Source organism: Topomyia yanbarensis, chromosome 1 (assembly GCF_030247195.1).
Source record: "Topomyia yanbarensis strain Yona2022 chromosome 1, ASM3024719v1, whole genome shotgun sequence".
Classification (NCBI taxonomy): Eukaryota; Metazoa; Arthropoda; class Insecta; order Diptera; family Culicidae; genus Topomyia; species Topomyia yanbarensis.
In genome coordinates, this window is record NC_080670.1 from 44,324,918 (window position 1) to 44,339,529 (window position 14,612).

The 14,612-nt window shown below is 41.1% G+C and overlaps 1 protein-coding gene across 1 annotated transcript in view; it reads right to left on the bottom strand.

Annotated features, from left to right (window-relative positions):
- LOC131677481 (uncharacterized) overlaps positions 1 to 14,612 on the bottom strand; it is a 452,688-nt gene that overhangs the window by 414,597 nt on the left and 23,479 nt on the right. The gene's annotated exons all lie outside the window — the stretch shown is intronic.

The window sequence follows — 14,612 nt, forward strand, 5'->3', positions numbered from 1 at the left end:
CCAAATAGTCATTCGTTTGAATAATGACGTCCTCCTAGGAAGTGAATCGTCGTCCGCCAAGCCTGTCTCTTCGATTCTGGGGTGTAGTAGTGTACCCAGGTTTGCTCCACAATAACCTATCGACGAAGGAATTCGGTAGGATTGCGATGGAAGAGCGTTAACATAACCACTACACGATTGAGTTTATTGTTTTTTATTCTCCTCTGAGCGCAAACGCGGCACTAATCTTGCCGATTTTTTTTCATGCAAAATTGAAGCGACTTTACCTTTACCTGACACTTCAACTGGATGTCCTGAACGATAATCATCTTTTGTAGATGAGCAACCTCTTGTAACCAGCGATGCCATATGTTTTTTTTGAAATGTCTGTAGAAGAATAACTAAAATGTCTGTAAAAGTCTGTAAATGGTTGTGTAAATCCTAGTTACACTAAAATTTTATTTTAAAAACAGATTGAAAGTAGAATAGATCGAAAGTATTGTGAAGAAATCACTCGTATTCGAAAACAGTTCTTCTAGTGCAATTTTACTAAACACTATTACCCTTTTAAAAGTCTGTAGATCTCTGGCTACGTCTGTAGGAGACATCAAAAGTCTGTAAAATACAGACATGTCTGTAAATCTGGCATCGCTGCTTGTAACCCGTCAGGGTAACAATTTAGCACTGGGTGGAAATATACCTATTCGTTTGTACTCTCTCCGTAGAGTGTATTGTTTACGTTAAAGTTATTCTCACCGCTGTTCGATACCGTTCACATTTAGTTTTTAAATTTTTATATAGTTTCGCGTTTGTGAACGGTTTTGTGTAATCAGATAGGGTGATGAGCCCATTTGCGCCATGTTTCTATTATCACCCTACCCATTTGAAGCCATTGGTTAGAGCAGTGTCTGCCATCTTTGTTCAACGCATTGAGTCAAATGGTAGCGCAACAATAGGGGCACTCGATTCGAGTTTTCGTTGGGCTCAAGCATGAGAATTTTACTGTTTTCAGCGCGTTTGTTTTATTACGTTAGTTTTTAACAACGAAGCAAAGCTGTTGATGTCAATTTTCACGCATTCCATTGATTGTAGGGCGAAAAATTAACGATTTAGTGAGGCACCTTGCTTAGTATGGTGAAAATATGCACTTTACCCTAGGTGTAGTAATTTTTGTTTTATGTTTGTATATAAGAAACATAGGGCTTAGATAGGCCACCGCTCTCCTCTTGCTGCAATTGAGTTCTACAAGATGACGACACGAATGAACTCATGATGAATGAAGTTCATGTTTGACAATTCTCGGTGGTTTGTTCACTTTGTCAGTTGCGTGAGTACGAGTGCAACGGGTGCTCATCTGTTACATTCGAACTCGCGTAACTCCCATGTAAACAAACCACCGAGTATTGTCAAACGAAGTTCATCCGGCTTATTTTGTGGGGTTATGTCGGTTGGTGTAAAACCTAATCAGTGTGCTGGATATGCTACACATAGCGATGACAGCTATGCGGCGGTGCGGGTTTTTTGGTGTTGGTGTTTGTTTTTTTTCGTGTCGTGAGGAAGGCGGCCATCGGGTTTTTGCTAGTAAGTAACGAACCACGGCAACGAGAAGACGTCGTCCATAATTGTCGAGATAGTTTACCGCCACCGTAACTGTGAGAGTTAAGTTTGCGCGTGCGACGGAAACAAAACCCGTCAGAAAGTGCCGGCCCGTGGTTCGGGTGCTCAGTTTTTTGTGGCGTTGGGTCGCCGGATAACGGAAGCTAATTGTCAAGGAGTCGCTCGCTTCCCCGGCTTAACAAAAAGGACCCGTGACACCAGTACCGTTCTCACTGTGGAGGATCAGTCAAACGAGCAAAGCTCTTCTCCACAGTTAACCGTCAAAGTGAACGAAGCAGGGCGGACAAAGATTCCCCCTGGGAAGTTCACTGCGGTGACTTCCGGGATCGTTTACGGCGAGTAGACGATCCGGTGATTTATCACCACCGTCGCTAGGGAGGTTCCAACAAAGGATCCAAGCTCACCTCCCTAGCTAAAAGTCAAGGACCGCTGCCGGAGCAGCCAACGGCAAAGGAGAACGCAGCCGTTGTTGTCCCGGCCGGTCGGACGAGACCGCCCACATTTCCACCAAGCAGTAGTGACTCACCAACAGTAGCAGCAGTGATATGAAGAAAATATAAAGCCGCTAAATTTAGTTTATTTGTTTTTTCTCTTTTTTTGTTTGTTATTATACAAAAATCCGAAATTCCGGTAGGGGCACCTAGGACGCCCTGAAAAGAAGGGTACGCCGGGCAAACAAGAACCCGAGTAGTGGGCAAACCCCGTACTTACACTCTTTTAAATGCATTCACCCTATTGTAACCCGTCGCAAACATAGGTGCAGTTGTGCCATGAACTGCATCTAAAACGGCTTTGATTTCTTCCGGGCTTAAGCCTTTCAAATGGATATGTTTGATGACATCCCTGAACTCGCTTTTTTGATTTGTATGAACAAACAAATGTTGTTGACTTTAATCGACGACAGAAATTGACCAACGCTGTGGATGGGCTGAAATTTTGACAGCTTTCCGATCGATAAGGTTGCTTACAAAAAAATCTACCGACACTACGAGCGCTACCTCTTGGATTTTCTAAGGACTTGTTGAACGACCCTCGAACCACTGATATCGTGCGTTAAGTGCCAAAGGGTAAAGACACGACAAATTTGTCCATCGTGTCGTTTGAGATTGGCCTTGATTCAGTACTGAAACAGATAGAACTTACTCCGTCTACCTGGTTCGAGGGCCTGCTATTTCGAGAATCAATAATCGACATGTCAATAAAACCCAATCGTAGACCCGGACATAACCGACTCCAAACTTCAGGCGGACGTAATCATACTGAGAACTTGGAAAGCCCAATGGTGACTAACTAGCTAATGGGAAATAGTACACGTTACATCGCCTACTTCCGAATTCCTTTCTTGCACAACTTGCCACCGTTTCGAAGAAGCATTGTTTCGCCGCCTTCGCCGAGACTGCACAAACAAATTCACGCTGCGCTGCCATCACCGGGGCGCATGTTATATCGTACTACGGAAGCCTCCAAGCGCAGTCGTGTTACCAGCCAGCGACCAGCTTAGTCGTCCGGGCCCTGCGTTCGGAGGTCGTGAGGGGGTCTTCCTAACTCCCTTCTCAGGCGAGTATTTTGCTTTAAAGGACGATCCGCTTCTAGCTTGCCATCGGGTATATCACGTCCTTGCAATATGTCAGGACGCTTGGCACGTGTCGCCGATTGTTTTTGGATGGCATTTTGGACGAAGATTACTACGCAGACGAAGAGGTGCTTTACTGGAGCTGTTTACATTCCTCCAGAAAAAACGACTTGATTGCTCTATTACGCAGCTCCATCTAGACTCTATAGAACACGCGTCTTCTCAGGCAGATTCAAACGATGCGATAACAGTCCTTGGCGATTTCAATCAACCAGGACTCATGTGGGTTACTTCTGGACGTGGGTATGCTTACCCTAACCCGTTATCCTCGACAACAAATCCTGCCGGCCCCTTACTTCTGGACGAGTTGTCACTAAGTCACGGGCTAAGTCAAGTAAGCACGATTTCCAACCATTAATCTCGTTTTCTTGACCTTGTCTTCGTCAATGAGAATGTTTTGCTTGAGTTTTCTGTAAGTGAAGCTTCCAGTGTGATCGTTCCTTTGGATAACTATCATCCCGCTTTAGAAATATCCATGTCCATCATTAGTTTACCACTATATGAGAAGGCTTTACGCCGCTCACTATTGCTGATTGACTGGAGTGTAAAGGGCGAACACGAAATTATTGCGACACCGAAAATGTCATGCCAATTTTCTTATAATGTTTAAAATCAAACCAAAATTTTAGGGTAGTTTTATACATATATTTACTTCAAGAATCAAAAGAAAAGTTAATCGCAGGAGCCTTGAGTGTAAAATTTAACGCATTTTGTAGCATGTTCACCTTTTTCGTAAATTTTGTCATTATTCGTTCACTACGCTCACTGTGCCAAAACGCATCACATCAAGAAATATTCAGACGGTTGTGTACAAATATTCGCTTGCATGCAATTTTAGCCTATTTCGGATGAACTTTCAAAAAATATTCCGTCTCACCGAAACCCAAATGCGCATTAGAATGAAATGGATAGATACGAATGTGTTAAGAGGAAAGAGTATTCTTAAAATTCAAGCGAGAGAAATGGTTGTCGAAAGAGTATTATTTGTAAAAATACGTACTTCCGACTACGAATACTCGAATCACTTGACGCCTATCTGAGGATCTACAGAACTGCAACTCGTCCATTTCGATCCTGATCGTGGAAGAGGCAGCAGTGTGAAGTTCTTTTTTTAGTATCGCGGTGTGTTTTAAAAGGTAGTTTGTTAACAATGTGAGAAGGTTTTTTAGGATTAAATTTATTAAAAAAGTTCCTTTCCGATAGGCATAGCTAGTGCGGTCAGTGAATTGTGCGGTCAGAAATACAAATTTGAATTCGCTACATTTCGTGCGAACTTGTGTGTGAAAAGAAGGTAAGAGTTGTGTGATAAAAAGCTTCAAAGCGTCGAATAGCCGATCGACGGCTTTTTTTCTTTTATTGCAAAAGTTTGGACATTTTCCGCCATCCGCGTTCTAGCGACGCATACGCTCGGCGCACCGCCCGTCTCGTTTGCCACCCTGCTGACCCCACGTTCCGGCTTCGAAAGTTCCCGACGCTTTTGGCACAAGGTCGGAAGGAAGCAGCAAAATCATCAACGCGCTTCGTTAGAGCGACGGCCATCTTCATCGTCGAAAAGTTGGCCGAATTCAACACCCGGTAGGCAAAGGCCTAATTAGCGTCATCATTGCGACGCCATTGTAGACGCCGTTCGTCGCCATCGCTGAATAGTGTTGCGATAGGAAGTCGGGGCCGAAGCCGCAATACCAGTCGGTACCCAGCTGAGATGCAGCTCTACTAGATCGACGCTGTTCCTGAAATAACGCATGTAAGTTAAAAATAGATCATTGATCCGTGCACGTAGATCCATACACACACAACACTCAAACCTTCGAAAGCTTTCTTTGCCGCTCGAAAGCTAAAGCCGAGCGCGCATTTGTACTGCTCAGCGCAGCTTTATCCGCTAGCAGGAAATTTTGACCGCACATAGGTAGACAGGAAAGGGGAAGCTAGAAAGGGAAGGAACACGGAAAATGTAAAGCTAAATGAATATATGAAACCTAGGTTAAGAATAAAATGCCGTATTTCGATCCGTCCAATAAAATGTTTTCCTGTTAGTTAGTGTTACCTGAAATGTTTGTATTTTTTATGTTGATTAGCTTTCCCGTGTAGTGAATTTGGTTTGAGAAGATTTCTCACGTTTCGCGTCGTTTCCGTAGATTTGAATTTTCTTTGTGTTTGTTTTACTCCGATGGGCTATCGGGAATTAGTCCCCACTACTACTTACAAAGCGAGAGGGAAAGAGTGTTCGACTGAGTTCTGCCTGTGATGATAACTGATCGTTTTTTTAGTGCATGAGCTTTCGAGTTGGTATAACGATCATTTCTCTTGCGTCTTTGCTAAATATAGTAGTGGCTCCATCTACACGCGAAACGGAGTGCATCTTTTCACATTTTGTGTTTACCTACCGTTCCTTTGCGCCATTTCGGGATCAATTTCTATAACCTGCCCTGAGGTTAGGTTTCATGCTGGGCAATTCTAACCTGACGAGTGGTCCTCTTCGGGGGTGGCGCTAAAGCTACTCGTTTAAAACGTCCTGAGGAGCGTTTTGGTAGACGGAAACCGTAAACGGCCATCTGGCCCGCTACAATTTTCGCCGAATACCCTCCATCAAAGTCTTTACAGTGTCATCCGGTACCAGTTTCTCAGTTTTTTTTTTTTTTTTCATTTTCTTAACATGTCCTTCTCGTCTTTGACTGTCTTCTTGCTCTTCCGAAGTTCCCGCTTCATCATTGCCCAGTACTGCTCCACCGGGCGCAGCTCCGGACAGTTTGGCGGATTCATGTCCTTTGAAACAAAATGGACAGAATTGGCCTCATACCACTCCAGGACACTTTTAGAATAGTGGCATGATGCCAAATCTGGCAAAAGGCGCTTCTCGAGACACTCAGATTTGTAGATCTCGCCATTTACTGTGCCCTTTGTCACGAAAGGCTCACTCCTCAGTCCGCAAGAGCAGACGGCCTGCCAAATGAGATATTTGGAGGCGAACTTCGACATTTTCTTCTTCTTAAATTTGTCGTCCACATAGAACTTGCTCTTGCCGGTGAAAAACTCCAACCCCGGAATTTGCTTAAAATCGGCTTTTATATACGTTTCGTCGTCCATCACACAGCAGCCATAGTTTGTCAGCATCTTCTCGTAGAGCTTCCGTGCCCGAGTTTTAGCCGTCGATTGTTGCCGCTCATCGCGGTTTGGGAAGTTCTGTACCTTGTGTGTATGTAGTCCAGCTCTCTTCTTTGCATTCTGGACGTAGCTCTGCGACATGCCGATCTTTTTAGCCAAATCACGGCTTGAGACGTTGGGATTTGCTTTAATCATCCGCTTCACCTTTCCCTCCGTCTTTTTGTTCTCCGGTCCCGGTTTTCTTCCAGTTCATTTGCCGTGATCTAACGTCAACTGCTCCTCGAACCGCTTCAACACTCTGGAGACGGTTGAATGGTGCATGTTCAACATTTTTCCCAACTTCCGGTGCGACAGGTCAGGAAATTCCAGGTGTGTGGAAAGAATTTGTTCTCTCGACTCGCGTTGGTTTACCTCCATTTTCGTTGAATCGAAAAACACGACTTCGAGTTTGACAGCATGTAAACAATACACATCAATGAGAAAGTGTGCAAAATTTGGTTGATTTTTACCCAATCGTAAAAAAGTTATGTCCTGTTGAATGTGTCGCAATAATTTCGTGTTCGCCCTTTACTACTTGATCAAGTGGATGTAGATGCTGCAGTTGATCTCTATAATCGATTACTCCTTGACTGTGTTGATAAAGCTGTTCCAAATTATCAACCTCACAGGAAGCCTCCCTGGTCGAACGCGGGAACTCTACGAGCCCTATTTTCAAACGCTTTTTCGCAGTGGCCAGTACAATCGTTGTTACAATAAATTGCTGTACAAAGGATGTATGAATCGCATCCAGCAAAACTTACGACGAAATCCGAACGGCTTCTGGACTTTTGTTAATACGAAGAGTAAGGAAACGTTCCGTCTAGGATTGTCTACAATGACGAAGTAGCGGCTACGACGGCTACAAAGTGCTCCCTATTTGCCAGCTACTTCTCGAGTGTCTTCACCACTGATGTGCCATCTGCCATCGAGCTCGACAACGCGTCCCGTGATGTTCCCGTTGGTGCAGTGGATATGGATGTATTCATCATTTCAGAACAATCAGTTCTCTCTGCAATACAAAAAAAAACAAAATCGTCTTATGCTCCTGGATGTTAATGTTCCGATATTTTAGCGATCCCACTGACGCACCTTTTCAATGTATCACTTCAGCAGCAAAAATTTCCCGATGTTTGGAAGTGTTCAGTCATGTTTCCGGTACACAAGAAAGGTGACAAAAACAACATCGAGAACTACCGCTCACTTCGCTGAGAGTCGAGTCAAAAAATTTCGAATCGCTTATCAACGAGGTGCTGTTTTCTGCTAGTAAACATTACATAAGAACTTGTCAGCACGGATTCTTACCTGGTCGATCGGTTGAAACGCATCTAGTTAGCTTCACATTGTTTTGCATCGAAAAAATATCCAAGAAACTCCAGGTGGACACAGTCTACACTGATCTTAAGGCCACTTTCGACACAGTTAATCACGAGATTCTGCTAGCAGCGCTTGCTAAACTAGAATGTACCACGAGATTCTGCCACTGGCTGCGATCCTACTTTGTACACCGCAAGATCGTTGTGCAAATTGGTGACGTATCTGAAACCTTTTCTAATAATTCCAGAGAAGGTAGTACACTAGATCCGTTATTATTTTCGTTATTTGTAAATGATGCGGTTTTCGTTCTAATGCGTGGAGCGAAACTGTTTTTCACTGATGACTTGCAAATATTTCTTGTCCTAAGGAATGAAGCCGATGGCCGTGAGCTAGCGTGTCTCATCGATACATTTTACAACTGGTATGAAAGAAATATGCTGATTCTTAGTGTTGCGAAATGTTTTGTCATCAGTTTTTATCGTATCAGAGACATACTTAATTTCAACTACAATATTGCTGGAACTCAGCTGCCACACGTTGACCGCGTAAAGGACCTAGGCGTTATTCTTGATGAAAGGCTTACTTATACCAATCACTTATCAGCTACCATTGACAAAGCGAATTGATTGCTGGGTTTCATGTTTAAAATTTCCAACGAACTCCGAGATCGTTTGTGTTTCAAGGCTTCGCAGGCCATTACACATCGAAATGCGTAACACTAACTATTCTGTCAATAGTCCGATTATAGCGATGGATCGTCGCTTCAACGAGTTTGCCGAGCACTTCCACTTCGATACCAATTCATCACAATTTCGTAACCGTTTGCTGTTAGGTTAATTATTTTTAGTTTAGTTCAGTAAGACTTATTGTCAGTTGAACACAAATTTTTAAATGCAAATGCAAATATAAATATAAATCAAATGAGTTCCACATTACTTGGATTTGAGGTTCTAGATCACTAATGACCAATCAAAGTAGCTTTGACCACATTGGCTTCCTATCACGGTTCTTGATGCCCCGGAGAACCCGCTAAGCTCCTAACCCAAGTAGCACGCTTTGTTACTGTATAGTATTTGTAACTCTCTTGGTAACAACTATGTTATGGAAAAAGCGCACTTTGTTTGTATGTTGTGCAACATGTTCCTAATTGCAGCAAAATAATGAAAACAATAGCTATGCCATTTGTCGAGCACTGGGTAGTTGGACAGTTCTGTTTTAGGGTGGAATGACAAACAAAGAGGCATTTGCAACTTGTTAGACTGTTTGTGCAAGTTAGAAAAGTTTCTGATTAGTTTCACAACTGTTATTGATGTTTGCATACTTAACACTATTGGCCAGCTCTATAGTTACATAGTTGCACAATCAGTTTAAAAACCCGTGCAAATTCTTTTCAAATATATCCAACAATAAAAAAATATTGTGTAGCAGTTGTGCAACATTTAAAACTTTCAACAAGTTGCAATTGCTACTTGGGAAGCTAATGTCACACCTATGTTCCAGTGATCCCTTAACCGATTTGTAGATAATCGAATTCAAATGAAAGATATAAAAATCCCATCGACTGCCATCGAATTTCATTCAGTTCTGACTTTTGGTTCCAAAGTTACAGGTTGGTTATTGCGGTCACATAGGAATTTCTCAACCAAACCGATACAATCGTAATACCTCATAGATTAAAAACCTATTGAAATGAATATCAAATTACTTCGATTCGCAGGCCTAGATCACTGACGAAGAATCAAAGATTCTGGGAACATATTGTCCGCTATGGATAATTCCGGAAGTCCCGGGTTTCGGGCATATTCCAGAACTAAAGCCACTTCGGTGCTGACTGAACCAATTTTCACTAACCTAGTCTCAACTGGAAGCTATAATATGCAGTTGGGTCTTGCACCCTCAGTTACCTAAGTCACCCGTGTGTTTCCATGTTTGCGAGATTGCGGGCATAGGTGTGCGTGGATGATCGTGAAGGGTTCAAGCGTTTGTATGTTTATGGTTAGGTTAGCGTTTTTATGTGTGCGAAACCGCGGGCGTAGGTGTGCTTGGTTCCGATTGCATGTTCGCATATGTGGTCAGATTTATAATATCGCGAAGAGAACAAGCGTTTCTATGTTAACGTATTGTTTCGCGAGGCCGTTTTTATATCGCGTATGCTAGCGTATGCATAAATTCGCGAGTTTGAATACATTAAAATAACCGAGTAGTCGTTTGTACACACACGTGGCTTTTAAATGTTCACACGGATCGTCGATTTGATGCTTAATTTTGCATGTACGGTTCAGATGAAGGATTTTATAATTTTGTAAGTGCTACCACGTTCACTTAAACGCCACGACGTCTTTATGATTGCTAGATAATTGGCAGAGGTATGCGTGAACGGTTGCGTTTGCGATCGGGTTTGCATTATCGCGAAAAACTCGAGCGTTTGTATGCTATTGAACGCGCTCTTTCTATCGCGTAGGCGTTTGTATGTTCACAGAAAAAAAATTATGGAATTTTAAATTTATTTTCATGCACAAATTTGAAGCATGAATATAAATATAAAATTAAGGTCCACCACAAATATACAGGACTTGTCATGCTTTCTTCTACGAATTTCATTGTAATTTTAATTTTATTTTAATTGCAATTTTATTGTAATTGAAACTTAGAGTTTCATTAAACAGAAAACCAATACACTTTAATGTTTTTTAATCCAATATTGCTGTAAAATAAATGACATTAGTATCACACGAATGAAAGTGAAAAATCGTATACTTTTTGATGCTCCAATGGAGTGCATTGATTTTAATTTAATTTTCAATAAAAAAAAATTCAGAGGATAGTTTTGATGGCGATGCGGTGCGTTTACGACAACACCTACTGCTGCTCCAGAGGCACTCTTGATCATTCAACCACTGCATTTCTCAAACAAGAAGCACTTTCTTGTGCATATCATCTTAAGGTTACTGGAGTCCGAAATAGATTGTGCAACTATCCACACAAAACCGTCGCCCCAAATGGTAACTTGGGATGAGTATATACTGGCTTCTAGTAACCTTATCCTTACATGAAGTTTGGTTTTAATTTTCAATGTGAGATTGTATGGATTGACAACTTGAATAATACGTAACTTGATACACTGACGTTTTTTTGCCGGTGTCAATTGTCCTGAAATGGGACTAGACCACTCGTTTTCACTTAGTAGATACTGTATCGTACTCTAAGCAGGAAACGATTCTGTGTGGCGTACACTTCAACAGAATTTGCGGTTAACAGGGTTTATTTTAGCTCCGACGATTAGGTTATCCTAAACGCACTTAATTCGGCAGATTCGAGATCAAAAATACTATTCGCATGTCGAACTCAAATCGAAGAACATAGAATTTAAGGCTAGCCGGTCATTTCGGTATTATCGGAAATGAATGGGTAAACGAATAGGCTTCGTTGGTACCGAACCAGTTCAACCAGTGTCGATAAATTCGATAAAGCCAAAGATTTGTTCTTGGGCTACATCGGAACATGACAAACATTGCCGTAGTTTGTAAACTTGCGTTCATACAAAACTTTTCTGCCTGATGTGAGTCCAAAAATGTCGAAGAAATTATTGCATTTTTCCAAGTACAAACACTGTATTCTAATCGGGGTACTGACTGCACATTGCAAACTCAATTATCATATGGCTACTATTCAGCGTGCTGAGTATCATTCGTGTGATCTTTGTGAATCCGATTAGGAAACTCATAAAATTTGATATGTATCTGCTTTGCAGTAATGCGATCGCGTATTCGGATTTTTCGTTCTCCATGCATAGATGAACCTATGTACAGGGAGCTAACACTCAAGGATATGCTAGTGTTCCTAGCCCAGTGTGGTAAAGAGCTGTAGACTTTATCAATAGGGTTCATTATTTCTTTGGGTGTGAAGAATGTACAGTTTTGGGTTGTGATTATTTTGTGTTGCCAATTTCCATTTCCAGGCCTTTTTCTTTCACTTTCTTTTCCCTTTCCAAAAATGTTACGAGACGACATAGCAAGGTACAAATCTCCTAATTCTGGAAATTTCTTCATATACGCCTTAAAATTAATTTAGTTCATTCGAGTAACAAGTTCCAGATCACGTAGGTGTCAAATAAACGAATTAAACAAAAACTTGGCGCCTTTTATTTATTTTATTTGGGTGCCAACGACTCTACTGACCCCGAGCAGCAAATGTCCCCTCTCTCCCCTACTGGAAACGAGCGCTACTAAACGTCATTCAAAATGTTATCCCATCTAAATTTAAAAAAAAATTAAACCGCGATCCCCACATTTAATTTTTTTAATTCAACATGAATGTGGCAATGTTTACATAATTAATATATCGTCATACCCGTTTCCTCCATCACTACCGATACATACAATCGGTTCCCTCAAAACATATTATCGCCAGCACCGATTTGGGCACTACGATAAATGGTTCTAGGCATGGGCAGAAATGGTGCAGTTTCACGGTGGCGATCATTTTCGGTCGCACCAGGATAATTTCACACGATGTAACAAGCGGTAGCCGCCTCTGCTGGGACCGTGCAATAAATTTCCAGTGGGTACTGGGTGGTACGCTGAAATCGAGTCACCATTCGTGAAAAGGACACTGTAACCGGCATTAACATGATCGGTCAGCATGAGTGCGCTTTATGGATTTAAAAAAATAGGGTTAACCTCTAGCACCTGGAAAGCATTCGTTAGAAAAACAAAAATAAAACGCATTTAGTGAACGACTTGGTGTAATCAGCACTTTAACGCAGAAACATAATGTGACTTGTGTATTACACTGACCAACCCTATAGCAGGTTGAATGTTGAATCGCTAGCATTGTAAAGGCATTTGACCCAACCTATACGGTGTAAATGGTTGTTTTTAACCCGTGTGAACTGAGTGGGCATTTTGCTGGTGTAGCAAATGTAGCATAAACAATGGGCAGTGTTTACAGTGCGTGTGCGTAAAAGAAGGGGAAGGGAGAGAGAGAGATTGTGGTGAGCAAACGCAACATGCATTTTGATGAACATTTTCTGGAAAAGTCGAGTGAGAAAAATAAGCAATGCACACCTGCTGATGGAAAAACAAAAACAGAGCGGGTGGCTTTAATTGACTTTTTTGCATGAGTTTGTGATCAAGAGAGCTTTTCAAAACGGTTGGCACAGTTTAAATTGCAAAATGAAAACCGATTCAGCGGGGCAGGCGGGGGCGTACCGGCCACATGCCAGCACAGTGTTTAGGGGCAAAGCAAAAGCTAAACTTCGCAGCCGATTCGAAGTATACAGGATAATTCTCGCGTATTTTTTGAAAACGGGCCAATAAGCATACTGTCAAAATTCACTTTGAGAGGAAATTCTGGACAAACTATTAGTCGCCGATTATAAATCACAACAGCAGACGAAAGAGAAAACTTTTCTCTTTCATAAAATGTTAACATCCATTCTCGGCGAGCTACGGTTTGCCCGGAATTTGCTCTAAAAGTGAATTTTGACAGCATGCTTATTGGCCGTTTACAAAAAAACACGCGAGAATTGTAACGATTTTACTGATCACTACCTATGCTTTCAAGCTGGGACTTGAACTTATTTACTTTTAAATAAACCATTGTGGCTAAACGAACGTCTGGGACAAAAATAACGTTCCATTAACACCCATTGACACCGACCTAGCATGTATGTAAGCAAAAGCGGATCGGTATTTTTCCCAAACATTTTGTAATGTTTTCGGCAGGATCTACACTGAGAAATAAAAATATGCATTGTTAGCATACTTTCTATTCCCGTCTCTTTTCTTCTGCTGTGATTTTTATGTATTTTCTAGCATATAATTCTAGTAAGCATTCAATGAGTGGATAGACCGAATATGTTCAATGCATAAAATTTACAGCAGAATAAACGAGAGGCGGATAGAAAAGTATGCTATCGATGCATAAATAAAATTCTGCGTGTAGAGAGGTTTTCATTTACACTTAGGACTATTTGAAATTTTTGGCTAGAAAAACAGCACCCATGCTTAAGGGGATCTTCTCCTGAATTCGGCGGAAAATCAAAGCAATATTTGAGAATTGTTTTGTAGAAAAATCAAAAGACAGACAAACGTCTGCTTTTGACCTTTTATTCGTTATTTATCGAAATTCAAAATGGCGGCTTCAAAGGTGCGTTTTTTCTCGAAACCATATTTTTTATTGTAACGGTAAGAACAGGGCTTGTTCTATTGATCTGATTTCTTTTATCTAAAAAATGTTTGGAAGTATATACTTTTTTGAATGACTTATACCTACCATTGGCATGAAAAATTATTTATATATAAATTTTGAACGAGATGACAGTAAAAAAAGACAATTTTTTTTATGTCTATAAAATTGTTTTTTTTTTCATCTACATTTATTGTAATTAGGTATAAGTCATAGGAAATTTAATCTATTTTAATAAATTATATTAATTTCTCATTTCGGTTAACTACGAGAAGTCCTGCACTTGGCGAACTAGGGTGATGATTCGCGCGCAGAGGCTGCCGTATTGAAGCCACCATTTTGAATTAAAAAAAATCATTTTCTAATTATCGATAAATAACGAATAAATGATCAAAAGCAGAAGTTCATATGTTTTTTTCATTTTCCGCAAAAAAATCTCAAATATTGCGTAATTTTCCGGAGAAGATCTCCTTAACGCTTACCTATCGTGAGCTGTATTTCTGTCGACAGTTTTCCGTTTTATTAATATTTTTTCGAAATCATATAAGCACGCTTTTTCGTACCTTGAATGGCGGAATTCAAAGTTTTTCCCCATACCTTCATTAATGGTACCGAAATCATTCTTTTTTGCTGGCAGGCGCACCACTGGGATCGTCGTTTGTTTTATGCGAATTCCGTGAGCGACGTGAATGGTAGAAAAAATGCGAAAATGATGATATAAAATATTAACTGGGTGTGT